Source organism: Arvicola amphibius, chromosome X, assembly GCF_903992535.2.
Source record: "Arvicola amphibius chromosome X, mArvAmp1.2, whole genome shotgun sequence".
Classification (NCBI taxonomy): Eukaryota; Metazoa; Chordata; class Mammalia; order Rodentia; family Cricetidae; genus Arvicola; species Arvicola amphibius.
Genome location: NC_052065.1, coordinates 81441634 through 81469070, shown reverse-complemented (window position 1 = coordinate 81469070; position 27437 = coordinate 81441634).

The window sequence follows — 27437 nt, the reverse complement described above, 5'->3', positions numbered from 1 at the left end:
AATACTCTAGAATTTTCAGACTATAGTCTTTTCCAGCATATTGTTTCCAAGAAATTTCTTCCACTAAAATGGATTTTGTGTTGTTAATATTTTTCCTTGCATGGGAAATAGGAAAAAGGAGTACTTTTGCAAGGAAAATGATTTGGTGTTGAGCCCTAATATCTAATCTTTAATGATGGTTACTGAGTTTTCAGGATACAAACAACAAAAAAATTCCTAGGGCTGCTGGAAAGGATTTTTAAAAATAAACCCATAGACATCAACCTATGTATCAAAAATGTGAAAACAAACAATAATAAGAAAATGGGACACCAATTTCTGGGAGCTCTGAAAACCTCTTTGTAGAATCCCATGAAACTGTTCACACAGCATTTTGTCGACCATTTCCTTATTTGGAAGCAAAGATAGAGAACATTTTTGATCAAACAATCATGACATGAACTGTAAATTTGGAATGAATACTAGTAAGATAACTTCTCTCTCTCTCTCTCTCTCTCTCTCTCTCTCTCTCTCTCTCTCTCTCTCTCTCTCTCTCTCTCTCTCTCTCCCAGCAATTTTTAATGTGGAAAATCAAGGTAATAATAGATAGTAAAGCTTATCCTGTGACTAATTCTTGTACTATATTTAAGTCTCCTGGATCCATTCAGCCTTCATTTTCTTATTAGGAAAGGGTGGACAGTATCTGTTGAAATGATGTAAGATCAATGGAACACAGTCACAAGTGTTAGGAAATGGACTTCACTATTACTGATGAAATAAACAATGAAAGGTAAATGGAATAATAATATCATGACCCTAGAAACTATCACGAGTACATAACTATGATTATGATTAATTCTTAATAATCAGAGTAAACTGATCAAAGGAGATTCTTTAAAGTGGCTATTTCAAAGGAAACTTACTTTCTCAGTTAATAGTAATATAGTAACCATAATAGTGAGAAAACCAGAGGATACAAGGTCTTGTCAAGAGAATGTAGTGTTGTGGAGCATTCATTTGTACTATGTGATGATATGTCACTGTGACTGTTTAGTAAAGAGCTGAATGATCATTAGTTAGGCAGGAAGAGGATAGGTGGGACTTCTGGGTACAGAGACCTCTGTGAAGGAAAAAGGAGGAGTCACCAGATACAGAGGAAGCAAGACAAGAAGGAAGAGAGGTAAAGCCACGAGTTGTATGCCAACACATAGAGGAATAGAAATGGGTTCATTTATATTATAAGAGCTAGTGGGATAAGCCTAAACTACAGGCAGAGATTTTATAATTAATTATAAATTCTTGTCAATATTTGTTAGCTGGTGGCCCAAAGAAAAACATCAATTAAGAAACAATATTATAATAAACAAAGTACCATCAACTTCACTTATACTAATCAAGATACATTCTACCAAAAGAAACCTAGAACCTTTGATTTTTCTCAACATTAGCACTAACCAATCCCTTTGTATGGTGTGCAGGGGACCAACCATATTTGTTCAGTGGAGATCATCCCAGTATTAACAATAAAATTCCCACATCATGAGAAATCCTTCAGATCTTGAAAATTGTCTGATTGTTCTTTTTATTTGGACTCTATGACTTTATTACGAGTTTGTCCACAGATGCATTGAAGAATAGGAATATCCCAAAGATTTCAGCCTTTGAATTTAAAGTTGTAATTTTATTCTATGAAATACAGAGTAATTGCCAAGCCCACATTATTTTAATGATTTGATAGTAAAAGCTTTTGCTGGACAAGTAGACATAATTCACCTTGTGCTCTATATTGGAAATTTCCACACTTCCTGAGAGGGTTGTAAAAGGTTTCCTAAAGGACATACGCAGGTGAAGAAACTTAGGACAAATACCTCCTGCAATTTTGAAGGGAGAAAATACCATATAATCTGCCATCCACAAAGTGCAGATGCAGTAAAAATGGTATTATATCATAAGTTTATGCTTGAAAATCGGAGAACCAGAGAAGCCAGTGATGTACATCCCCATTCAGGAATGGGCAAAGACTAATGCCTGAAGTCAAGCAGGTAAGCAAGAAACAAAACAAGGGGAATTCTTACATTTTCTGATTGTTAGTTGTATTAGGTTTTCATGAATGAATTGGGTGATATCTACCTGTATGGAGGGAAGGAGGGAAGTCTGAGATCATGAACCAAATGTTAACATCTGCAAAATCCTCACAGACATATCAGAAAGAATATAGATTTGAGAATCACTTGGTGTAGTTTGATTGCCATATAAAATTAACCATCGAAAAAGGAATTGTGACATACAATCAGTATAAAGGGGAAGAATGTAAAGATGTTTCACTGAGAAAGAATGTCAGTGTATTCTATCAACATTAATAGGATATTTGTATGCTATTTATATTTGAGTATATAAAAGCCTATTGGTGGGTGGAACACAGTTTCTGCCTCTCTTAGCTGAGAACACCAGAGGGCAGTTTGTCTCTGAGGAGTTAATAGTTTGTTGAGATAGAAATGATTTATTCGCAAATAACTAAATTTGTACTAACCTGGTCAGTCAAAGAACTGTGTCTTGACTGGACCCAGAGATTGAAATTGAAATATAAATGGTCTCACTATTCTTTTCTTTTTCCATTTTAACCGTTTCCCATGCAATAAAAACAAAGATAGGTTACTTGTCTATTGCAGTGATAAGATACCATGACCAAGGCAATTTACAGAAGAAAGAGTGTTTTGAGTGCTTACAATTTCAGAAGTTGAATCCATTACCACAGTGACAGGGAACAGGACAATAGGCCTGTAGCAATGGTAATGAAACAGTGTCTGAGAACTCTTATCTGACCCAGGAGCACCAGGCTTAGGGAGCTAACTTGAAACCTGAATTTTTTTTTGAAACCTCAAAACCCACTTGCAGGAAGTTTCCTCCTACAAGGCCATGTGCTTAATCCTTCTCAAGTAGTGGCAATTCCCGAGGAATAAGCATTCAAATACATGCTCTTATGGAGGCCAGTCTCATTCAGACTCCTAAAGTGGGTGTTGTAGTTTACTTTTCTATTATGATAAAATGCTATGACCAAAAGCAGCAAGAGGGTTAGTTTACAGATTACTGCTTACAGTTTGTCACCAGAACTCCAAGTAGGGATCTGTAGATAAGAATTGCTGAAAAGACCATGGAAGAATGCTCCTTACTGGCTCCCTTTCCATGGCTTTCCCAGTGTGCTTATGCCACCTAGGACCACCTGCTAGGAGGTGGCACTGACTAAAGTGGGCTGGGCCCTCTTTCTTCAGTCGTTAATGAAGAATATGCCTCACATACTTTGCCTACAGGCCAATCTGATGAAGGCATTTTCTCAAGTCAAGTTCCCTCTTCTGAGATGACACTAGCTTGTGTCAAGTTGAAAAACAAAAACAAAACAGAAAATTAAGCTGGTTGTGGTGGTGAAACCTTTAGTCACAGCTCTTGGGAGGCAGAGGAAGGCAGGATCTGTGAGTTCAAGGTCAGACTAGTCTACAAAGCAAGTTCCAGGATAAACACATCTATCACACACAGAAACCCTCTCATGAAACACCAAAGCAAACCAAAATCAAAACAAACCAAAGCAAAAAACCAAACAACTAAGCAGCACAGAAAATATTGTTAGGAATGAATGTGAGGGTCAGGAAAATGGCCATATAATCCAAATTTTGTCAGTGAAGCAAAAGTTTTCCTTTTTGCAGAAGGCTGAAAAACTGTCTAGAACTGGACAAGCAAGTCTATCCCTAGTGTAAGGAGCCCTGTGCCTCTGTGTGGTCACAGCATGCCTTCACATTCTCACTGAGTGGCTAACAGAGCAGTGCAGTTTCTAGACAGAGTGAAGTCTGAGTATATACTTTGATTTCAGAAAAATGCTGACATGGGAGGGAATTTTGTTAAATGACAGTTTTATAATTTACTTTAGAAGTAGAATTTCCTTTATCTTGTTTAACACATTAATAGAGAAGGCTTGATATTTTGTTTGTATTTTCCATAGTATCAACAAATTTTAAGCCAAGTGTGGTGTCTTAAACATGTAATCTCAGCACCAAGGAGGTTGAGACAGGAGGATTGCTGTAAGTATAGGCCACGGTGGGCTACAAAGTGAGTTTATGACCAGACATAGCTGCACAGCCAAACCCTGCCTCAAGAAAACAAAAGGAAATGAAGGAGAGGAGAGGATTAGAACCAAGAAAAGCATTTCATTTAATTTCACGTGCTCAAAAGTATAACTGTGCATAGAATGACCAAAGTTCATTTTGTCTACATTTCAAATATGTATATGTAGTGGCATATTATTTGTATTTTGATACGTAAATCTTACCTGAAGACTAGAGGCAAAGCTAGAAGCCACGAGACGTCAGGCAATGGTGGCACACACCGTTAATCCTAGCATTTGGGAGGCAGAGTCAGATGGATCTCTGTGAGTTCAAGGCCACCCTGGGGTACACAAGATCAACGAAGAAATATATCCAGGTGGCAGTGGCCTACAACTTTAATCCCAGTACTAGGGAGTCATCTGCCCTCAATTCTAGCACTAGAGGGAATATATAATGAGAGGAGAGAGAGGCTATCTGCTTAGTTTGTGGTTCCCCAGCCTTGGCAGAGGTAAGAGTTCTCTAGTGGCTTGGCTTCATTGCTTTTCTGGTTTTCGAGTTGAACCCCAATTTCTGTCTCTGGGATTTTATTATTCATGCTACATGTATAGCCTATTTGAGTGATATGTGTCATCTAGTACCCATCAGAGTCTTGTTACAGAGGTAGAAATAGTGCCTTTTGATGAAAGGCTTTGAATATGGTTTTCCTGAGAAAAAGGTCTTAAGTCTGCTTTATCAACAAAGTTCAATATAGGATGTTTCTGCAACATGTCTGCTCATGTATGACCTTGATAGTATTCTATATTAAATTCTGATTTTTGTTTTGTCTTTTATCTACATAATAATTCTAGGCATATCAACAATACAATAATTTTGCTATGCCAGAGTAGACTCTGACCAAGCTAGCACTGAGAATGGGTGTACCTCTCACTTCCTAATGCCTGCTAGGTGAACTGCCAAGCCTGATTCTTATAAGGCACATTTCTCATTCAAAGCACAACAGATATAGGAATTATATATAAATGGCCTGTGCACTAACAAGGTTATTCTTAGATATCCTTCTTTGTATTTTTAGGAACAATAAACATTTTCATAAATTTTTAGTTTTATCAGAGTAGCTAACATTAAATAAGTTTCAAAATTGCTACAGTTTTGATGGATAGAAATGACATATTCTTATTGACTGATAATATTTATTTCTCTTCAGAAGTATGCAGTAGACATTTATTTTAAAAAATTTCCCTTGAAAACAATTAATAAAATTGCTTAAATTTCACAGAGGATGTCAGATCCTTGCAGGTTTTTAAATTAAAAAATAGACAAAATATTTAAATTTCACAGTGGATTGTAGAACATTGCACATTTATATTACATGTATGTATATATTTGTAAATTCACATAGTGAACTCTATACTACCTTTGGTTAGCCTGCTAGCAAAGTAGAAAATGAGTAAGACCTCCGATTTGGGACACTTCAGCCATTTTTGTGACCTGATTAATCTCTTTCTTATTCAGTACTCATTTAAATAATTTGCTCATACTAATTTTAGATCTCTAAATTGCCTACACATTGTGTGCAGAAACTGATTATGATTGTCATATCCATGAAATAATACAGAAGGAAGAAACTTCAACTCCACTCTCAGAGTTAGTAGGCCAGAATTAATTTGAAGTCTGCTTAACTATATGTAGACCTAGTGTTCCATAAAAGAAATACTTGAGTCATCAGATATATGTAAATTTATAATCCTATATGAATAGTGAAATGAGCTACTAGCAAATACTTCAGAGACGGAAAGAAAAGACTAAAAAGAAACATAAATCCATTTTATTTATATATATATAAATTGTCAGGTCTCATTGGAAGCAGAGATTATTGAACTGATCACTGGTGAGTATAAAAATAGATTTCTGAAACAAAAACCCCACAAAACAGTTCAGACAGCAGTAGTTCCATGGTATGTTAAACAAAAATAATAAATATTCATTTAGATGACTAGATTCCCAAATCATGTGTTGAATTACAGTTGGAGTTAAAACCAGCTATGCAATGATACTGTCTTAAAATTAGGTCTTGTTCCACGACGTTCAGTCTTTTGGAGTATTTTTTTTTAAATAATCAACCATGATCCCAATCTTTCAGAGAGTTCCTGTAAGTGAGAAAAATGGTGCACTATGACAGTAGACACAGACAGAAACTATAATTTAACTTGAATTTCTCACAGTGTGTGGCTTAAGCTGAACCTTTGGTTGATCTAAGGAAACCACATTTTTCCATGTATGTAATTATTATACAGTCACATAAAGCTTGAACATGGCATTTTCTTTCTCAGAAAGAAAGGGTGGCTTGATTTTTGTTTAGTTTTGTTTTGATTTTGAGACAGGGTCTCACTATGTAGCCCTGGAAGGCCTGGACTTCCCCATGAAGAAGAGGTTGGCACTGAACTTTTAAACAAATCCTCTTCTTTCTGTTCCCTACTCCCCAGAATTTTATGCCAACAGGTATAAACCAGCATGTTCAGCTACAAAGGGAGGCCCTTTGCTCTAGAATCAACTTGGGAGAAACAAGAGCTTTTTCAATCAAATATAATGTATTTTATTATAGAAATAATTACAATGTGAGCATATATAACAGAGAAAGTAAAAGAATTAAAGTATTTAAATAGCCTTTGCAAATACTAGGACTACTGGCAGACAGTCTAATTGGTGCAGTATATTTTCATAAAGGGATGAATATTGAGATTGGGTGCTTCTAGTGTTCAACTTTTAATTTGCATTTTATTTAATATGTTACTATCTGTGCCCTTTATCTCTGTCCTTCAGCAAAGATGACAAAATCAGTGGTGGTAAGTACTATAATTATCATAGACTGAATGAGCCACCTTGTCCTTCTGCTGTGAGACTACAATGAATCTGCTGAAACTTCAGCAAACATCAAACTTGTCAGAGTTGGATCTTGCATTTTCTAGACCCGAACTAGGATTTCTTTATTTTTCTCTTCTCCTTTTCCAGTTCCTCCTCCTTTTTCTTTCTCTGTTTTTCTTTCTTTTTTTTGTGTTAAGAAGTAAATTTCCATTGTTTAAGTCTGTAACATTCTGTAATGGCTGCTCTGACAGATTATCACAGTGGTAGTTAAAAAAAACATGCATTTTAGAAATATAGAGATATCTATCTGGGTGTCATGGACCACACATATAATCCCAGCATTTGAGAGACAGAAGCAGGATTTCTTTGAGTTTGAGGACAGCCTGGTCTACATATAATGGTAGAGATAAAGATGGTATAAAAATCTTTGACTATTTTTGGCAAGAGCACCTTCTACAATTAACTCATCCTCTGTGCCTTCAGAAGATACCTTTATTTAGAGCCTATGCAATTAAAAATGATTTATAATGAACATTATATCATAAGAAATGGCTTTATAATTGTGTGCCAGTGCATGAGAAACATTTACATGGAAAGGGCAATCCTTCTTTTCATCCCCATTTTCTTTACAACCTGCATTATCTATTAAAGTCATTCATTATTGGTTGTGCTGTGTGTCAGTTGTTTAACTGTTAACTTGACACAATCTAGAATCTCTTAAAAAGGGAATCTTGATGAGGCTGTATCTAGATTATGTTGGCTGGTGAGGTAGTCTGTGGAGATCATCTTAATTACATCAATTGAGGTGGGACAACCAAGACATTGTGGATGGCACCATTTCATATGAGAGGGATTAACTGTATGAGAGGAGAAAGTGAGCTAAATACACACATTCATTAATTTATTGTGCTCTGCTCTTGACTGTGGATGTAATATGACTAGCAGCTTTAAGTTTCTGCCAACTTCACTTCCCTGAATTGGTGGACTGCATACTGGACTTGTAAGCCAGATAAGTCATTTCCCCCTTAAGGTGTTTTTGTCAGAGTGTTTTATCATAGCAACAGGAATGAATCTAAGGTTTGCTGTAACTATAGATTCATAAAATGACCACAAAAGTAAAAGCATCATGTCCCTTCATTTTACTTTTCCAAAGAAATGAGGATGAATGAAAATGTATCTAAAGCTTTATTACCAAATGACATTTCAAGTGGTAAAACAAGTGGACACTTAACATATTAAAGGAAGAACACAGAATAATAACTGTATGAAGAATATTAGATATGCTTATGTTTTATATTAATGTCTTCCCCCAAACATAAAGTTTTTATTAATTAGTTGAAAATTTCCCACAATGCATCTCAATCACAGTTGCTTCCCATTCCTCCCATGACCACCCTCCCACCTATACTCATTGGAGCCTGGTCAAACTCCCAATGGGCAGCCCCCTTAAAGAAAACTGAGTCCTTCCCCACATCCCTGCCAGAAGCTTTTAACTGCAAAGAGCTACACTTCAGCATCTCTAGCACAGTTTTTAAGGATTTTCTTCAATGGCTTCCTTTCTGGACGGTTTCTGGAAGGGTTAGCACAGAATCCTTTATTTCTGGAAGGGTTAGCATAGAATCCTTCGTCTCTCATTCTCAGTTATGGATTTTCAGTCATCAATATCATTGCAAAAGATGCTTCCCTGCCAAAAGATGATCCTGGCAGCAGCATGGATCATGGGTGTCATCCTGGTCTCCAGGAGCATCACAGATCCCAGAAATCAATGTGGGAGACTTGACCCTTAAAATGAACAATTCTTAATCTCATATATCTTGTTGTTGCTCACAATCAAGTTGATTGGGCCGCATAAGGGGTAGAACCCACATGAGCTCTATGCTGCTATACATCACCTTGCCTCCAGCACTGGCTGCCATGCGGATACTCCAGGCATGGATCATTGGATTTGAAGTCCCAGTAGGGAGAACAGCTAGAATGGCAGAAGCAATGCACTAGGCCTGCATGCTGAGTGGCAGTCTCTCAGTTGAGCAGCGACAGAGCTAGGTGGGCTGGTAGTGGACTGAGCCTCTTGTAGGCCTAAGGACTGCCTTCTTTGTTGCAACTGCACACACATACTCAGTGGTGCCTCTGTATCTATATAGTTCTGCTTCTCTCTGCTGTGTGAACCACTCTCTTCAGCCATCTCTTTTTCCATCCTATATTTCTCTTCTTGAATATATATATGATTCAGTCTGTGAGTCATGTATTTGGAATTTCAGAAAATGTCTTTGGCTTCATTGTATCCAGTATTCATGAAATAATTATTCACTTTTGAAGTTAATACAGGTACAAATAATATATTAGCAATTTTGATAACTGGTATATCTGCTTTGGAGCAAATTATTCACTTATTTAATTTAAGAAAGGAAGTGTACTTTGCAAAAGTACAGTAGAGAACTATGTGATTAGGTTCTTGTTGCATGCATATTCTTTAGAAATGTTTTAATGTAGGTTATATGAAATAGTAACATCTTAATTGGTAGAAGATATAACTTTGTAGTAAGTTCATAGTTGTTATGCAGCTACTCATTAAGAAAGATTTGAGTCTGAGGCTGGTGTGATTGTTCCACAGGTAAGAGTACTCACTGCTCTTGCAGAAGATTACTGTTCGGTTCTCAGCACCCACATAGGTTGCTGACAACCATCTGTAACTTCAGTTCTATTACTTCCAACATCCTCTTTTGGCCTCCAAGGGACCAGAATGAATAAGGTACACACACATACACTCAGGTATACACACACACACACACACACACACACACACACACACACACACACTTGAATTAATTAAGCAAGTAAACCATTAAACGTTTTAAGATGATTTTTTTAGGACCTTGTTTCTAGAAAAATATTCAAATTACAATCAAAATGTAATTGGGACTTTGGAATATGCTACCCTATATTTTCACTGTCCAAGAAATTACATTCTTTAAGTCCTATTTAATTTTCCAACTATAGAATATGCTGATTAAACATTAAAGATTCTTCTTATTGCTATCATCATAGTCATCATTAATTGTGTTTAAAGGAAACCTTGGCAGGCATGGGTGACCTGCTGGCAAGGATTAGCCACTCTGGAATTCACAATGGATAGTTTTGTTCTCAGCAGTAGGTAGCATTATAATTAATAGAAATTTCCCATATGGGAAATTTAAAATTTAAAAGAAATTGTGGTAATTAAGTTCATCAGAAAGACATGGAAAGTTTTGGAGCTTTCTAATAACTGCTACTGTGTGGACCTTCTTCATTTGATTTCTGTGTCTAAATCAGGGACACATTAGGGGCTTTAATTTATTTATTTCATTTTATTGCTTGCTTAGCAAAAACTATTAAACTATTAAGTGATTTTTGTTTGAGCAGTATAAACAAACATTCACTAAGTGTTTCTCATATTTGGAACATTAAATTTTACTTTTCCACTATTGCTAATAGTCAACAAAATGTTTTAAAAATTTCCTCATGTCCACTATACAAGTAAATATGACCTGTCTTGTAGGAAGTCTACATGTACTAAAGTATCATACTGTACTTAATAAACATAGATAATTTTTTAAAAATTTATTTTTATTAAAATTTTCCATCTCCTCCCCTCCTCCCACTTTCTTCCTCTCCCCTCCACCCATACTCCCACACCCTCCCTCTCCAGGCCAAAGAGCAGTCAGGGTTCCCTACACTATGGGAAGTCCAAGGACCTTCCAACTACCCCCAGGTCCAGGAAATTGAGCATCCAAACTGACAAGGCTCACACAGAGCCCGTCCATGCCGTAGAATCAAGGCCATTGTCCTTGGCTTCCCAGTCAGCCTTCAACGTCAGCCACATTCAAAGAGTCTGGTTTGATCACATGTTCAATCAGTCCCATTCCAACTGGTCTTGGTGATCTCCACTTAGATCTGTCCCACCATCTCAGTGGGTGAACGCACCCCTCATGATCTTGACTTTCTTGCTCATGTTCTCCCTCCTTCTACTCCTCATCAGGACCTTGGGAGCTCAGTCCAGTGCTCCAATGTGGGTCTCCGTCTCTATCTCCATCCATCACCAGATAAAGGTTCTATGGTAATATGCAAGATAATCATCAGTGTGGCTATAGGACAAGGCCAGTTCAGGCATCGTTTCCTCTGTTGCCCAATGAACAAGCTGGGGACATCTCCTTGGACACCTGGGAACCCGTCTAGAGTCCAGACTCTTGCCAACCCTAAAATGGCTCCCGTAATTAAGATACATACTACCCTGCTCCCCCAACCACCCCTCTTCCATCCCAACCATCCCATTCCCTCAAGCTCTCCGCATCCTTTCCTTCTCCCTTCTCTCCCAGCATCTCCCCTTATCCCCACCTCACCCCCACCCCCATGCTCCCAACCCCTGCCTCGCAATTTTGTCCATTTCCAATATGCAGGATGATAACAATATGTTTTTCTTTGGGTTCACCTTCTTATTTAGCTTCTCTAGGATCACAAATTATAGGCTCTATGTCCTTTATTTATGGCTAGAATCCACTTATGAGTGAGAACATACCATATTCCTCTTTTTGGGTCTGGGTTACCTCACTCAGTAAAGTGTTTTCTATTTCCATCCATTTGCATGCAAAATTCAAGATGTCATTGTTTTTACCGCTGAGTAGAATGCTAAAGTGTATATGTGCCACACCTTCTTTATCCATTCTTCTATTGAGGGACATCTAGGTTGTTTCCAGGTTCTGGCTATTACAAATAGTGTTGCTATGAACATTGTTGAACAAATGCTTTTGTAGTATGATTGGGCATCTCTTGGGTATATTCCCAAGAGTGGAATTGCTGGGTCCTGAGGTAGGTTGACGCACAGTTTCCTGAGAAACCACCACACTGATATCCAAAGTGGTTGTACAAGTTTTCATTCCCACCAACAATGGATGAGTGTTCCCCTTACTCCACATCCTCTCCAGCATAGGGTATCATTGGTGTTTTTGATTTTAGCCATTCTGAGGGGTATAAGATGGTATCTTAGAGTTGTTTTGATTTGCATTTCCCTAATCGCTAAGGAGGTTGAGCATGACCTTAAGTGTCTTTTGGCCATTCGAACTTCTTCTGTTGAGAATTCTCTGTTCAGTTCAATGCCTCATTTTTCTAATTGGGTTAATTACCATTTTAAAAATCTAGTTTCTTGAGTTCTTTATATATTTTGGAGATCAGACCTTTGTCTCTTGTGGGGTTGGTGAAGAACTTCTCCCAATCAGTAGGTTGCCTATTTGTCTTAATGACAGAGTCTTTGCATTATAGAAGCTTCTCAGTTTCAGGAGGTCCCATTTATTCATTGTTGCTCTTATTGTCTGTGCTACTGGGGTTCTACATAGGAAATGGTCTCCTGTGCCCATGTGTTGTAGACTACTTCCCACTTTCTCTTCTATCAGATTCAGTGTGGTCAGATTAATATTGAGGTCTTTAATCCATTTGGACTTGAGTTTTGTGCATGGTGATAGAAATGGATTTACTTTCATTCTTTTACATGTTGACATCCTGTTATGCTTTCTATCTTCCACTGTATACTTTTAAATTCTTTGTCGAAAATCAGGTGTTCATAGATTTGTAGGTTAATATCTGGGTCTTCGATTCAATTCCATTGGTCAACATCCCTGTTTTTGTGCCAATACCAAGCTGTTTTCATTACTGTGGCTCTGTAACAGAGTCTGAAGTCAGGGATAGCTATGCCTCCGGAAATACTTTTATTGTATAGGATTATTTTGGCTATCCTGGGATTTTTGTTTTTCCACATAAAGCTGATTACTGTTCTCTCAAGGTCTGTGAAGAATTTTTGGGGATTTTGATGGGGACTGCATTGAATCTATAGATTGCTTTTGGCAGAATTGCCATTTTTTACTGTATTTATCCTCCCAATCCAAGAGCAAGAGAGATCTGTCCATTTTCTGTTATCCTCTTCAATTTCTTTCTTCAAAGACTTAAAGTTCTTGTCAAATAGATCTTTGACTTCCTTGGTTAGAGTTACCCCAAGATACTTTATACTATTTGTGACTATTGTGAAAAGTGATGTTTCTCTGATTTCTCTCTCTGCTTCATTATCCTTTGTGTATAGGAGAGCAACTGATTTTTTAAAGTTGATCCTGTATCCTGCCACATTGCTAAAGGTGTGTGTTTATCAGCTGTAGGAGTTCTTTGGTATAGTTTTTGGGGTCGCTTATGTATACTATCATGTCATCCACAAATAACGAAAGTTTGACTTCTTCATTTCCAGTTTGAAACCCCTTGATCTCCTTATGCTTTATTATTGCTATTGCTAGTACTATATTGAAGTATATTGCAAGTACTATATTGAAGAGGTATGGAGAGAGTGGACAGCCTAGTCTTGTTCCTGATTTTAGTGGGATGGCTTTGAGTTTCTCTCCATTTAATTTAATGTTAGCTGTTGGCTTGCTGTATATTGCTTTTATTATATTTAGGAATGACCCTTGTATCCCTAATGTCTCCAAGACCTTTATCATAAAGGGGTGCTGACTTTTGTCAAATGCTTTTTCAGCATCTAATGAAATGATCATATGTTTTTTTCCTTCAGTTTATTTATAAGATGGGTTACATTGATAGATTTTCGTATGTTGAACCAGCCCTGCATCTCTGGGATGAAGCCTACTTGATCATAATGTATGGCTTTTTTGCATGTGTTCTTGAATTCTGTTTGCCATTATTTTATTGAGAATTTTTGCATCGATGTTCATGAGTGAGATTGGTCTGTAATCCTCTTTCTTGGTTAAGTCTTTGTGTGGTTTTGGTATCACGGTGTCTGTAGCTTCATAAAAGGAGTTTGGCAATAACTCATCGGTTTCTATTTTGTGAAAGACATTAAGGAGTATAGGTATTAGCTCACCGTAGAAGTTCTGGTTGAATTCTGCATTGAAACCATCTGGTCCAGGCCTCTTTTGGTAGTGAGGTTTCTGATGGCAGCTTCTAATTCCTCGCAGCTTACAGGTCTTTTTAAACTGTTCATCTGATCTTGATTTAATTTTGGTATAATGTACTTATCTAAAAAAAGGTGTCCATTTCCTTCACATTTTCCAATTTTGTGGCATACAGGTTTTTGTAGTAAGATCTAATGATTCTCTGAATTTCCTCTGTGTCTGTGGTTATGTCCCCCTTTTCATTTCTAATCTTGTTAATATGTGTGTTCTCTCTCTGCCATTTCATTAATATGGCTAGGGGTTTGTCAATCTTGTTGATTTTCTCCAGGAACCAGGTTTTTTCTTCATTGAATCTTTGGATTGTTTTCTGTGTTTCTATTTTGTTGATTTCAGCCCTCAGTTTGATTATTTCCAGTCTTTTATTCCTCCTGGATGAATCTTCTTCTTTTATTTCTAGAGCTTTCAGCTGTGCTGTTAAGTCTCTAATGTGTGCTTTCTCTGTTTTCTTTATGTGGGCAGTTAGTGCTATGAACTTTCCTCTTAGCACTGCTTTCATAGTGTCCCATAGGTTTGGGTTTGATGTGTCTTTATTTTCATTGAATTCAAGGATAACTATACTTTCTTTATTTCTTCCTTGACCCATGGGTGGTTCAGTAGTTGACTGTTCAGTTTCCACGAGTTTGTAGGATTTCTGGGGTTAGAATTGTTGAATTCTAGCTTTATTCCATGTTGATCCGATAGTACACAGGTGGTTACTACAATTTCTTTGTATCTATGGATGTTTGCTTTGTTACCAATTATGTGATCAATTTTTGTGAAGGTTCCATGCGATGCTGAGAAGAAGGTATATTCTTTTCTGTTTGGGTGGAATTTTCTATAGATGTCTGTTATGTCCATTTGGTTCATTACATCTGATATTTCTCTTATTTCTCTGCTGAGTTTCTGTCTGGTTGACCTATCCATTGGTGAGAGTGGAGTGTTGAAATCTCCTGCTATTAGAGTGTGGGGTTTGATGTATGCTTTGAGTTCTAGTAATGTTTTTTTTACATAAGTGGGTGCTTTTATATTAGGGGCATAGATATTCAGGATAGAGAATTCCTCCTGATGAATTGTTCCTGTTATGAGTATAAAGTGTCCATCTCCATCTCTTCTGATTGATTTTAGTTTGAAATCAATTTTGTTAGATATTAGTATCGCCAAACCCGCTTGTTTCTTTTTTCCATTTCCATTTCCATTCTTTTCCCAACCCTTTACTCTGAGGTAGCTTCTGTCTTTAATTTTGAGATGTGTTTCTTATAAACAGCAGAATGTTGGGTCCTGATTTTGTATCCATTCTCTTAGCCTGTGCTTTTTTATAGGTGAATTGAGTCCATTGATATTAAGTGATATTAAAGACCAGTGGTTGTTAACTCAGGTTATTTTTTCTGGTGGAAGAGTTTGTGTGTTTCCCTTTTAGAGTTGTGCTGGTGGAGGATTATCAGATGTTTGTGTTTTTATGGGTGTTGTTGGCCTCCTTTGTTTGTGATTTTCCTTCTAGTATTTTCTGTAAGGCTGCATTTGTGGCAACGTATTGTTTAAATCTATTTTTGTCCTGGAATAACTTGTTTTCTCCATCGATGGTGAATGCAAGCTTTGCTGGATATAGTAGTCTGGGCTTGCATCCATGATCTCTTAGTGTCTGCATTATATCTATCCAAGACCTTCTGGCTTTCATGGATTCCATTGAGAAGTCAGGTGTGATTCTGATAGGTTTTCCTTTTTATGTTATTTGACCTTTTTCCCTTGGAGCTCTTAATATTTGTTCTTTATTCTGTATGTTTTGTGTTTTGATTATTATATGGCGAGGGGATGCTTTTTTTTTTTTGATCCAGTCTATTTGGTGTTCTTTATGCTTCTTCTTGTACCTTCATAGGAATATCCTTCTTTAGGTTGTGGAAATTTTCTCCTATAATTTTGTTGAATATATTTTCTCGGCCTTTGAGTTGTAACTCTTCTCCTTCTTCTACTCCTATTATTCTTAGGTTTGGTCTTTTCACAGTATCCCTGGTTTCCTAGATGTTTTGTGTTAAGGATTTGTTGGATTTGTTTTGTTCTTTAATCAGTGAGCTTATTTCCTCTGTAGTATCTTCAGTGTCTGAGATTCTTTCTTCTATCTTTTGTATTCTGTTGGTAATACTTGTCTCTGCAGTTCCTGTTCATTTACCCAGATTTTCCATATCCAGCCTTCCCTCGGTTTATGTTTTCTTCATCATCTCCATTTCATTTCTCAAGTCTTGAACTGTTTCCCTAACTTGTTTGATTGCTTTTTCTTGTTTTTCGTGGGTATCTTTGAGAGATTTATCCATTTCCTCAATCTTTTTGTTTGTCAACTCTATTTCTTTATGGCAGTTTTTCACCTCCTGTTTAAGGTCCTCTAATATTTTCATAATATTTCATTTAAAGTCAATTTCTTCTATTTCTTCTGGAGTAGGGTGTTCAATTCTTCATAATTCTTGATCCCTTATTTCTGGTAATGTCATGTTGCCTTTCAGGTTGTTGGAGCAATTCTTTCATTGGCGCCTGCCTATCTCTTCCTTCAAATGGAGCCAGGAGAGTCTTGGTGTCTTGGTCCAGTCTGCTGTGACTGATTCTCTGGGTGGATCTCCTCAGTGCAGGAGCAGGAACTGTTCCTGTCCCTCTGGACGAAACTCCTCAGCACTGAATCAGGGATACCTGGTATTCCAGGGCCACCTCAGACACAAGGGCTGACTTGGTGGCAGGGCAGGGCAGGGTCAAGTGGAACAGAGAAATCCTGCAGCAGGAGCTAGGGTGGGGGCTGTGCTCTCTTCCAGGACAGTCTTCCCCTGGATAGCACACACTCACCCGCCTGGATGAAACTCCTCAGCACTGAAACAGGGATACTTGGTATTCTAAGGCCACCTCAGACACACAGGCAGACTCTCTTCCGGGACAGTCTTCCCCTGGATAGCACACACTCACCCTCCTGGATCTAAACATAGATAACTATTATGTCAATTAAAACCACCAAGTAAGTATCACCATCTTATTGGTTTACATCTCAGCAAATCGTTTGGACCTACATGTTCAAAAGACCCTGGCCCAGATTGTATGTAAATGCATGTGAGTAATAATAGATACTTAGATTTGCAGAGAATTCAAATCTCATTTCCTGATACTAGGCATATTTGCACTCCCATTAAACCTTGTATATTGCTATTATTAAGAATAGTTCAATGAACAAATTGGACACAGTACTAATGTTTTACACAGAGATGATAGAAAGATTTCTTAGAGAGTCAAGGGAATACCTCAGGAAATGATCACAATAAATACTTAAATCATTGTTTCTTACATAAGGGATAATATATATTTAAAATTTTAAAAATAAAAATTATATGGAGATATATATATATATATTTACATTAATTTGTTTGTGCATGTGTGTGTCATACCACATGTGGAAATCAGAGGACAATTTACAGAAGTTTCTCTCTATGAACTGTGTAGGAGCTGGGAATCTAACATAGCTCCTTAGGGACCTTTACTCACTGAACTGTCTCATTGGCCCATGGGATATTATAATAAGGAGAAACTCCAAATACCCTTTGGAATACTTGGCATTATGAAACCTAAAATAAGTTTTGCTGCTAAATACTGATACTGCTGTGTATACTACACTTACAGAGCCTTCAGCGGTTCCACTACGAACCCAAAGTCCTTAACTTTCACTTTTTTGGTCTGATAGCAAGTGCTTTCCCTGATTAGAATTTAGAAATTCCAGGAGGCAAATATGTTAGATGTGTAGTTTCAGTTCTTCAAATGGATTATCACCTTTCATCCCTAGGCAACTATGCAGTTTGAAGGATTTCAATCTGATTAATAAAATTATTTATGTGATAATGTAGAGATCCATTTGTCTACATTTCTGTCTAAAAAGATGCTTGTATGTCTTCTTTCTCTAACAAAATATTCTTCACATTAGTTTGTTTAAGTGGCTTGGACCATTGTTGTTCAGTTTAGTTCAATGTGCTTGACTTTTGTTTTTATTAGTAGCCACAATCTCACCATAATTGTTTTAAAGATGTTTTTCTTGGTTACATATAAAAGGTAATTTAATTTTGCTATCTATTTATTTGTGTATAGAGGGTGAGAGAAGTATTCATGTGCAGTTTTGCATTTGTGTGGATGTCAGAATACACTTTTGAGAGTCAGTTTTGTCCTTCCATAATATGGATTTCAGGGATTGAACTCTTGTGGTCAAGCATGGTGATAGGTGCTCTTACCTGCTAAGCCATCTTGTCAGCCCAAAGGGCAACTTTTATGCCACAGAGAGAACTATAAATAAAATAGAATTTGTAATACAACAATCAAAGCTGTCTGAAAGAGGATGGTCTTAGACTGTATGTTTAGTTGCCAGTTATAGATCACAGGAGTCTATTAGGATAAATTCTTCTGTATCTGCAGTTTTTAAAAAGTCAGATTTTTTTTTAAATCTCAATTCATCCATTGTATGAAAAATAGAATAGACCACAGCCTACCTACCTGAAGCAATTTCATTAGAATTTTATTTTTAAAACCATTTTGAGTGTTGCTACTATTCACTGTACAATTGACTATTCATTCTTTCATGACTTTACTAGGCTATTTATTAAAAATATATTCCAGTCAAAAAACTATGATTTCTAACTGATCATATGAGTAGATTAACTTGGCAATATATTGGTTCTGATTTTCAGTGTTTTATTCTTTTTTTGAGCATGTTTTGCCAGTTCATTGTCCATCATTCTTTTCCTCTACATGTGCTCAGGCATTTTGGTGAGTCTTTTATTTTTATAGTCTTCCCACTTGCCCAAAACTCATATACCTTCAGCTCCTTCAGAGTATGGCCATTCTAGGTAATCTAATGAAGATGAGACTCTTCTCTAGTTTCTTTGTTTTATAGTTTGTTGTTTCATAGACTCCCTCTCCCCCATTTCTGAGAATGCCTTTGACAAATACAAACCCAATCCAAATTGCTGGTTTTTCTTGAAGGGCTCAATGTCTAATATGTTCACTAAGAATTCATGTCGTGGGTTTCTTTGCTCTTCTTTAACATTCTCTTTCTTGTTTTTAGAAAATCTCAGGCAGCTTTATGTGTTAATAGGAGGGGTTAAGGATGGCATTCTACCTCTGAGATTTGTTAATTCTGGAGAACACATGAAGCACTTCTTTTGTCTGAATCATCAAGAATATGGCATAAATCATCTTGGGGGGTAAAAAGTTTTGAATCATGAAGCCTGTCTAGCCAAAATTTTATGTTTAAAAACACATACAAATGGTCACTTTGACCTCTTAATTAGTCACTAAATATTTACTTGACTACTGATATTTTAATAATCATCTTTCTTTCCAAGAATAGCATAATATCAATAAACACAATCATTTTTTATACTTTTCCTTACAATGATTATTCTTGAAGCAGCCATTTTCAAGCCTACTATAACAACTTCAAAGAAGAAGGCTAAGGCAAAATAAATATGTGCATTTATGTTCACAAAGCTGTTTATGTCTGTGTTGGAGAACATGAGGTTATGGAGGGAACAGGAAACAAGTAGCACCCTGATTCTCTTTGGTCTGCTTGGTCCTCTCTTTGTACTTACACCTGAAATTATGACATGAAAGCAAGGCATGCTGTTTCACACCTGAAAATCTGGGACGCTGAGGCAGGAGGATTTCCATGAGTTCCAGGCCAGCCATGGCTACATAGTGAATTTCAGGCCATCATGGACCATAAGGCTACAATGTAAGATCCTAAGACATGTCTCATAAAAGAAAGAGTTAAGAAAGAGAAAGAAATGAGGGAGGTATGGAGAGAAAGAGAAGGGAGGAGAAAAGAAGGGAGGTAGAGAAATAAAAAAAATATGTCTTGGCACAAAACTCTTTGATATCTTTTTCCTGAGTAAGGTTATTATCCCAGAGATGCTACCATAATCCCAGCTAATGGAAGTCTTTCTTGAGTGCAGTCGTTTAGTCATTTATTCTTCACTTATTGTTTATATGGGATATACTTATTGATCAACATGCTAAGTTAGAAGGAGTAGTAATGTGGGCAGTACTGATGACAGTGCTAATGTTGAGCTGGGTAAAAATTACATACCCAAGTCAAATGAGAGAAATTAAGAACTGATTGATGTACCAGGTTTTGGAATACAGTTATCCAGTAGAAGTAAGTAAGTAGAAGTAGAGGGATTTGGATATGCTTTAAATATAGAGTAGGCATACTAATTCAGCGTCTATTGTATTCTAGTTTCTTGGCTTTGAAGAAATTACCTAGCCTCGCCTCAACTTCAAATCCTCATCTATAAAAGGGGTTATAATAGTATTGAATATCTACCCTTGCCAAGCATATTTTGGAAACAGTTTCCCCAAAGCAATAATGTTGAGAGGTGAGGTCATTAAGACATTAAGAAGTAACTGCATCAGCCTCATAATGGAGTAATGCTTGAAGTGGGTAACCTTTTGTGTCAGGTATTGTTGAAATGAACTCTTAATGAAATGGTGAGTATAGCTTTCTTCCTTTGCTCTCATGTGTGCATGCTCCTGCCTCACTGGATGGTGAAGCAGAAAGAGTCTTTCCAAATACCAGGATTTCAACTCTGAACTTTTTAGTCTCCAGAATCATAATGACTTTTCTTTCTTTAAAAGTGTCCCACCTGTAGTATTTTGTTATAGAAATGTAAGACAAGTATTGACCATGTAGTTGGAATGATTAAACTGAAAGTTCATACTATGTACCAACCATAACATATACCAATATGATGATCAAATTGTTATTAGTGATATTGCAATGGCAGTGAGAACTCTGGATTGGCCATGTGAGAAATTTTAGGAATGCAGAGACAATTGTGACTATTTTATACAGCTAAAATTAGAACCTTACACATAGAAACTTTGCTTAGCAGAGAACAAAGGTGAACTCAGTCTCATGGATGCCTAAGGTTCTGAGAATAAGTAACTGTTGAGGGCTCAGTCCTAAACAAGGCTTTTCTTTCACCACATCTACAGTTCAGGGATCATCAAAGAAGAGAGATAATAAAGAATATAAGAGCTAGAAAGTAAGAATAAGAGCTGGGAAATGCCATTTTCTGAGCAGGAGATAATACTGCAACCAAGAACTCACTGCTTCTGTAGTTGCTGGCTCTGAGCCTGTGCAAGAAAAGACTTGTTAACAGTCAGGTACAGATAGATCAAGGGCTCTTGGGTCCCCATTGAACAATTGGCTATGATTCATGTGGTGGAAAGGGAAGTTATTACTTTCAGCTGTGTACATAGTTGATGAGTCCAGTAGACTCAAGTGAATAGTTTCAAATTCATGGTCAGGTGGCCTGGTTAAACTTGTTGGGTCTCAAAAGATAACAAAAGACATGAAAGAATAGAAATTTGTTTTGTGGAAAGGCAGGGTTTGATAGACTGTCTGTGAGAAGGCAGGAAAGTGAATCTGTGAGTGCAAGAAAATCTAGATGCAGAATTCATTATATACATGTATGAAATTGTCAAAGAAATTTAATTAATAAAAAATTAGAGCCTGGAATAGAGCACTAGAGAGAAAAAGCATTATGTTAATAAACTTCATGAATACCAAATATTTAAGCAGGCATTTTAATGACTTGTTTTCAAATGACTAATAAAGTTTCACATTAGTACATGTAGCTAGTCAAAACCCACTTCCATAGTTAGACTCCAAATAAAATTGCTAATGTTCTATTTTCATTCATGTAATTTCTAGGTAACTAATTGCTTTCCTGTATTATCATTTCCTATCACATAGAGCCATGATTCACTTTAATTATGCTACTGAGACATGGTCAAAATATATTATCCCATGATTTAAATGAGATGATTGCATACGAGGTACACTCCCTTTTCACTCTGCACCATAGCTAAGGTCTTCCTTTGCTATAGTTGAACTTAAGGTAATTCTTTTGCATTCATGAATAAAAATAAAAGTAGACCTGCTATTTGTTACTGCATACATTGGATGAACCTTGTTACCCTACCAGTAGGAATGAACTGTGGACTATAATGGCAATTTTCTTTCATCACTCTGTCGCTATATGACTTGCCAGCTAAGTCATAATATTTGGAATACCAAAGGGCAGTTTTCAGTTACTCATTCTCTTTTCTGTTCTTGATCATTCATGATAGACTTGGGGAAGAATGAGCTGTAAAAGACTGTTCTAATGCTTATGGAGTTTAATATACAGTTATCTGGGTAACTTGCTATTGCCCACAAAGGTCAAAGCTTATGAAAATTAAAGATGGTACAAGTTCACTGGCACATATAGATATTTAAAATTATTTTCCCTTAGAGATGAGTAATGAGAAGACCAAATTTAAAGTATGTAAATTATCAGAAAAAGGCAGAAAACCTTATTTGGCTCAGTGTTGTAGTCATTATTTTTGTCTCAGAATTTTGGACACAGAATTAGAAAGCTGAGTGAAATGGAAAAACCAATGGTTTTGTGAACTTATCATTTTGCAAAACTTCCAAAATGCATTCATTATAAGTGGTACTGAATGGGTATATCAATCCTGATTCAATTACAAGTAATAGCAAATTAAAAATTTTCAAAAAATTATATAACTAATCAACTAAAATATGGGACATGAGCAAGACTTTGAACAAATAGCAACATATACCTCTTTAATATTCTTGCCACCAAAATGTGCATTCTCATAATTCTTATTAGCCTTTATTAAATACCAGAGTTTTCTCCACAGCCATATTAAAGCTTACAGTTCATGTATCTGAATCATCACTAGCTGCTTAATTAAGCCTTTTCCTTTCGTAGATATTTGTATTTAGCTTTATGTAGCTCTGTGGGGAATTTGACAACAGAGGGCTTTGTCATTAATTTTCTATCTATGTTCATCTTTTTAGGAAAGACTCACAGGACATGCATGGTCAACACCTTCATTCTGTGTGTTAAGGCCATTTTGCATAGGTGGGAGCCATATTGAACACAAAAGCCAATAAGGGCTTCCTTTTGTTCTCTTACGTTTGCTTCTATCAACATTGGTCTAATCTGTGACACTCAAGGATACCTCCAAGGCATTAAATAGACAGTAAAGCTGAATAACCAATTCTTTACCTTCTGTGGTAGTCAGGAGGAAACTAAACTGCCAACAATTATTTTTCTCATCTTAAACAGATAATTAACTCCAAATACCACTTTCTTAACGTCTTGAGAAGCATATCCTCAAATATACCCAATTAAAGTGAACTGAAAATAGAATTCCCATATCCTGTTCTAGAATTATTATAAATGTCTTTAAATAGAGCCATATTGTAATATCTATATTCTGGTTTAGCTATGAAGATTTTGCAAGATATGTTTCTTAAATATCAGTAGTTCAAAATTCAAACTAGAAACTTTATATAATTGCCTTAGTAATTCTTCTCAGTAGCCCTATGAAAAATGGTCAGTTCATTTTATAGATGAGGAAACAAAATCAGAGTTGTTAATCTTTTTGTCTATATCACAAACTCATATTAGTCATCTGAGAGTAAGAGTTAAGGATTCCCTAATTCGAATGCTTATTGTTTTCTCATTATGACTATAGTTCTTCAAGCAACTGCTTACAGTCACATGATACAAACATATTATTTCTCTTTCTCTACCACAGTACATATGGCTCACAAGAATAGAGATCTCATCTGTATTCTTCTGCACTGTAACTTCAGGGCCCAGAAAAGTTTCTGATGTATATATAAGAAGTTGATAAATGTCATTGACTGGAAGTAATAATTTTTATTAATTTCAAATGAAATGGCTATGAAAATAAAAAGAGAAAAATAGATAGCTTTTTTTCTGTGAGCTATCGATGATGGAGGAGAGTCATCTGTCTATGTGTTACTTTCATTGGTTAATAAAGAAGCTGCCTTGGCCCTTTAATAGGAAAGAAAATTAGATAGGCAGAGTAGACAGAACAGAATTCTGGGAGAGAGAAGGCAGATGCTTCAGGCAGTTGCCATAGGCAGTCGCCATGCTTCTCCTCTCCAAGACAGACACAGGTTAAGATCTCTCCTGGTAAGCGACCGCCTCATGGTGCTATATAGATTACTAAATATGGGTTAAAGCAAGATGTGAGAAGTTAGCCAATAAGAGGTTAAAACTAATGGGCCAGGCAGTGTTTAAAAGAATACAGTTTCCGTATAATTATTTTGGGTAAAGCTAGCCGGGTGACGGGAAGCGGCCCTCCGCTGCTCCATCTACATATCTAGATATCAATGATGTGCTCTAGGAGTAGGTCACAGAGAGAGACGATTGTAGATTAGTGACAGTATAATAGTGTAAAACAAATCATAGATTACCAAAAGAGCATAAGCATACACCTCAGAGTTGTATATAAAATCAATATAAGGGGAGAGCAAGGAACATATATGTTTTAACTTCTAGTCTTGTTTATGTTTTACTCACGCTTTTAATTTTTTGGTTTGTTTACTTATTAATTGGATTTTATTTCAGATAGCATCTCACTGTGTATCCCAGGCTAAACTTAAATGAGATTCTCTCCTGTTTCAATTTCCTGAGTGCTGTTGGTGCTAGATACATATGTGAGGAGGATCTTAGATCAGGTTAAGGGGTCTACTAGATATGAATAGGTAAAATGAAAGGTTTGGATAGAGAGAACACTTGGAAAGATACACAACGTATATTCTTGATATATTTAAAAACTATAAGATATATCTGGGTTGTGAAAATGTAGACTAGAATGGAGAATGACAATATATTATCGCTGTAAAGTATATAGTTAATAGCATAGAAACATACATTAAGTTGACTCTTCATTTGCAGGAAAACTAAGTGGGGGACAGAATCAGAAAAGTTAGAGCTCATTCCCTAAACTAAAGACAGCATGAGACAGAGTGTCATGACTAATACATGGTGTAAAGAAAAAGATACATTTAAATGATATCCAAGAAGAAATGTTAAGTTGTTATTTTACCCTTTTCAACAGGGGATAGAGAACAGAATTCAAATAAATCTTGGTGTGAGAAGTCCTTCTGCCTATGTGTTGCTTTTATTGGTTAATGAATAATGCTCTTTCAGCCAGTGACTTAACAGAACAGGGTAAGGAGGAAGTTTCACGATAGAGGAGGAGAGAGTAGGCGGAGTCAAGGAGACACCATGTAGCCAAGACTGGGGACAAACACACTGGGACCTTGTTGTAAACCACACCCAAGTGGCGATACACAGATTAATAGAAATGAATTAAACAAAGATATGAGCTAGCTAGTAGTACACTGAAGTCATTGGCCAAGCAGTGACTTAAATAATATCGATTCTGAGTGATTTTTTTGGGTCAGGGATGTTGGGAAATGAACAGGCAACCTAATACAACAAAATCAATGATTTTAAATATGACTAAAGTCATTTTAATGTTGACACTAATATGTCTTAGGAGCAGAGTACAGTGTTTTGAGGCAAGATAATATTGAAATATAGTGTATTCAAGAAGGGCAATCCAGATGTAAAGAATAGTTGGGAAACAGGCAAGAAATAAGATGAAATGCTTTAAGAAATGTTTTCATAAATATGGTAAGGATGAGAAATTGAGAACCAGTGTAATTATTTACTAAACATTTAATGAATAGTTGTGGTATAGTGGCAATAAAACACACAGTGCACCTACTTACAAGATGCTTTTTTTGTTTTTGTTTTTTAGAAAATATTCTCCCACAGCAGATATCTTGGTCTTAGGGCTTTTATAATCTTTCTGTCCCCTTTTCCATGATGTTCCTTGAGTCTTAGGTGGAGGGGTGTCATTGTAGATGCATAAACTGGGAGTGGGTAACTCACAGTCAGTTGATCTCTGCATTCTGACCAGTTGTAGTTTTCTGTAATGATCTCTACTGAAAAAAAGGAGCTTTTTTGATGAATGGCAATAGCTGCAATTATCTATGGATATAAGAAAAAGTATTTAGAATGGCAGTTAGAAATTACCCTGGTTTAGGAAAGCAGCAGTAGTATGTTCTCCTGTAGGTCCATGCCTCACCAGCCACAGATATTTGCAAAGGTCTCTAGTACCAATCATGAATTCCCTCATATTGATCAAGCCTTAAGTACAAATAAGTAGCAGTTAGTTACCCCCAGGATATAGTGCCACTATTTCATGTTCAAGGATATTTTGCCATTCTAGTGATTGTAGTTCATAAGCAGTACAGTTGGGTAGGACTAGTGATTGTTTTTTTCCAACTGGCAGCTTGTATCTCTTCTGGTTTTGAAAAACTTTTAAGTTGGGGGTCAATAAACTAACCTTTTACCTTCCACTGGAAGATACAATGAAGATAGTTACAGCTTGTAAAATAGACTCACTAAAAGAGGACACAAATAACATATGGAAATAAGTAAAGGCTTGTTACTAGGTATGATGTGGGAAAAGGCCAGCGAGGAAGGAAAGGCAATTATCTAGGTAAAAAGGAATGATGTCCTTCAACTCCCTGTAAGGGAAAATTTTACAAAATATTGTAAGCCCTTATTATTCTCTATATATTGAGGAGATCTTGGAAGGAATGAGGTATGAGAAGAAGCCTACAAGTTTAGGAGCAGCAAACCATTTTGAATATGTAGTTAACATAAAAATAATATAGGAACAAAGAGGTGGACACAGACCACACTGTTGAAAATATATTAATTAATGGGAGACAATAGAAAGGTGAGTAGAAAAAATAGTAAGTTGAAGCAAAGGTCTTTTCAGGCTAGGTGAAACCTGGGAGAGTTTACATTTGTGTGTGGAATTAAGAGAAGCTGAAGGTGTGGTGAGTCAGGTGAAAGGAAACATCTGAAAAAATCTTTGGAGAACAATTGAAAGACTAAGAGTTCATTTAAGGCCTAGAGCCTACAGCATATTGAAAGATGTATGGACAGTCATGTTGGTGCATGCCTATAATCTCAACACTCGGGATGAGGCATAGATACCATGAGTTTGAGGGTATCTGGTGTTACAATGTAGAGCTTGTCAAAGAAATCAAGAATTACAAGTACTAGAGTGGCTTTAGTTTTGTTTTGTTTTTTAGTATTGGGGATGGGACATATTGAGATAAGACTACACAATATTGTGTAAAACTCCAGTTGTATTTAGCCTTTGCTTTGCCATAAGAGACTCCATTTAACAAGCAGCTTTTGATACCATTTTGAGTGTCAAGGAAGACTGCAGCACCTTGTTGAGCACAAAAACAGCACTGTCAGGCACCAACTGTGCAGCACCGACTGAGCAAATGACCTATGCCCATCATTAAAGAGAAAAATGTCTTATATATTAATTAGGTTAAACTGAGACTGTATTAGCATATAGGTTCATTAAAATATTAGGGAAAACAGATCCAAAGACTTACAAGACATTGTAGACTAAGGAAAGGTTCCAACCACCTCACCTGGGCTCCAAAAATTGATGGGTACTATGGTAGCTTAAGGGAATGGTTCCCAGAGACTCATATATTTGAATGCTTGATCCCTAGTAGTAGAACTGTTTGGGAAGTATTTGAAAGTGTGGAGAAGGTGTGTCACTGCAGGGGTTGGCATTGAGATTCCAAATGCCT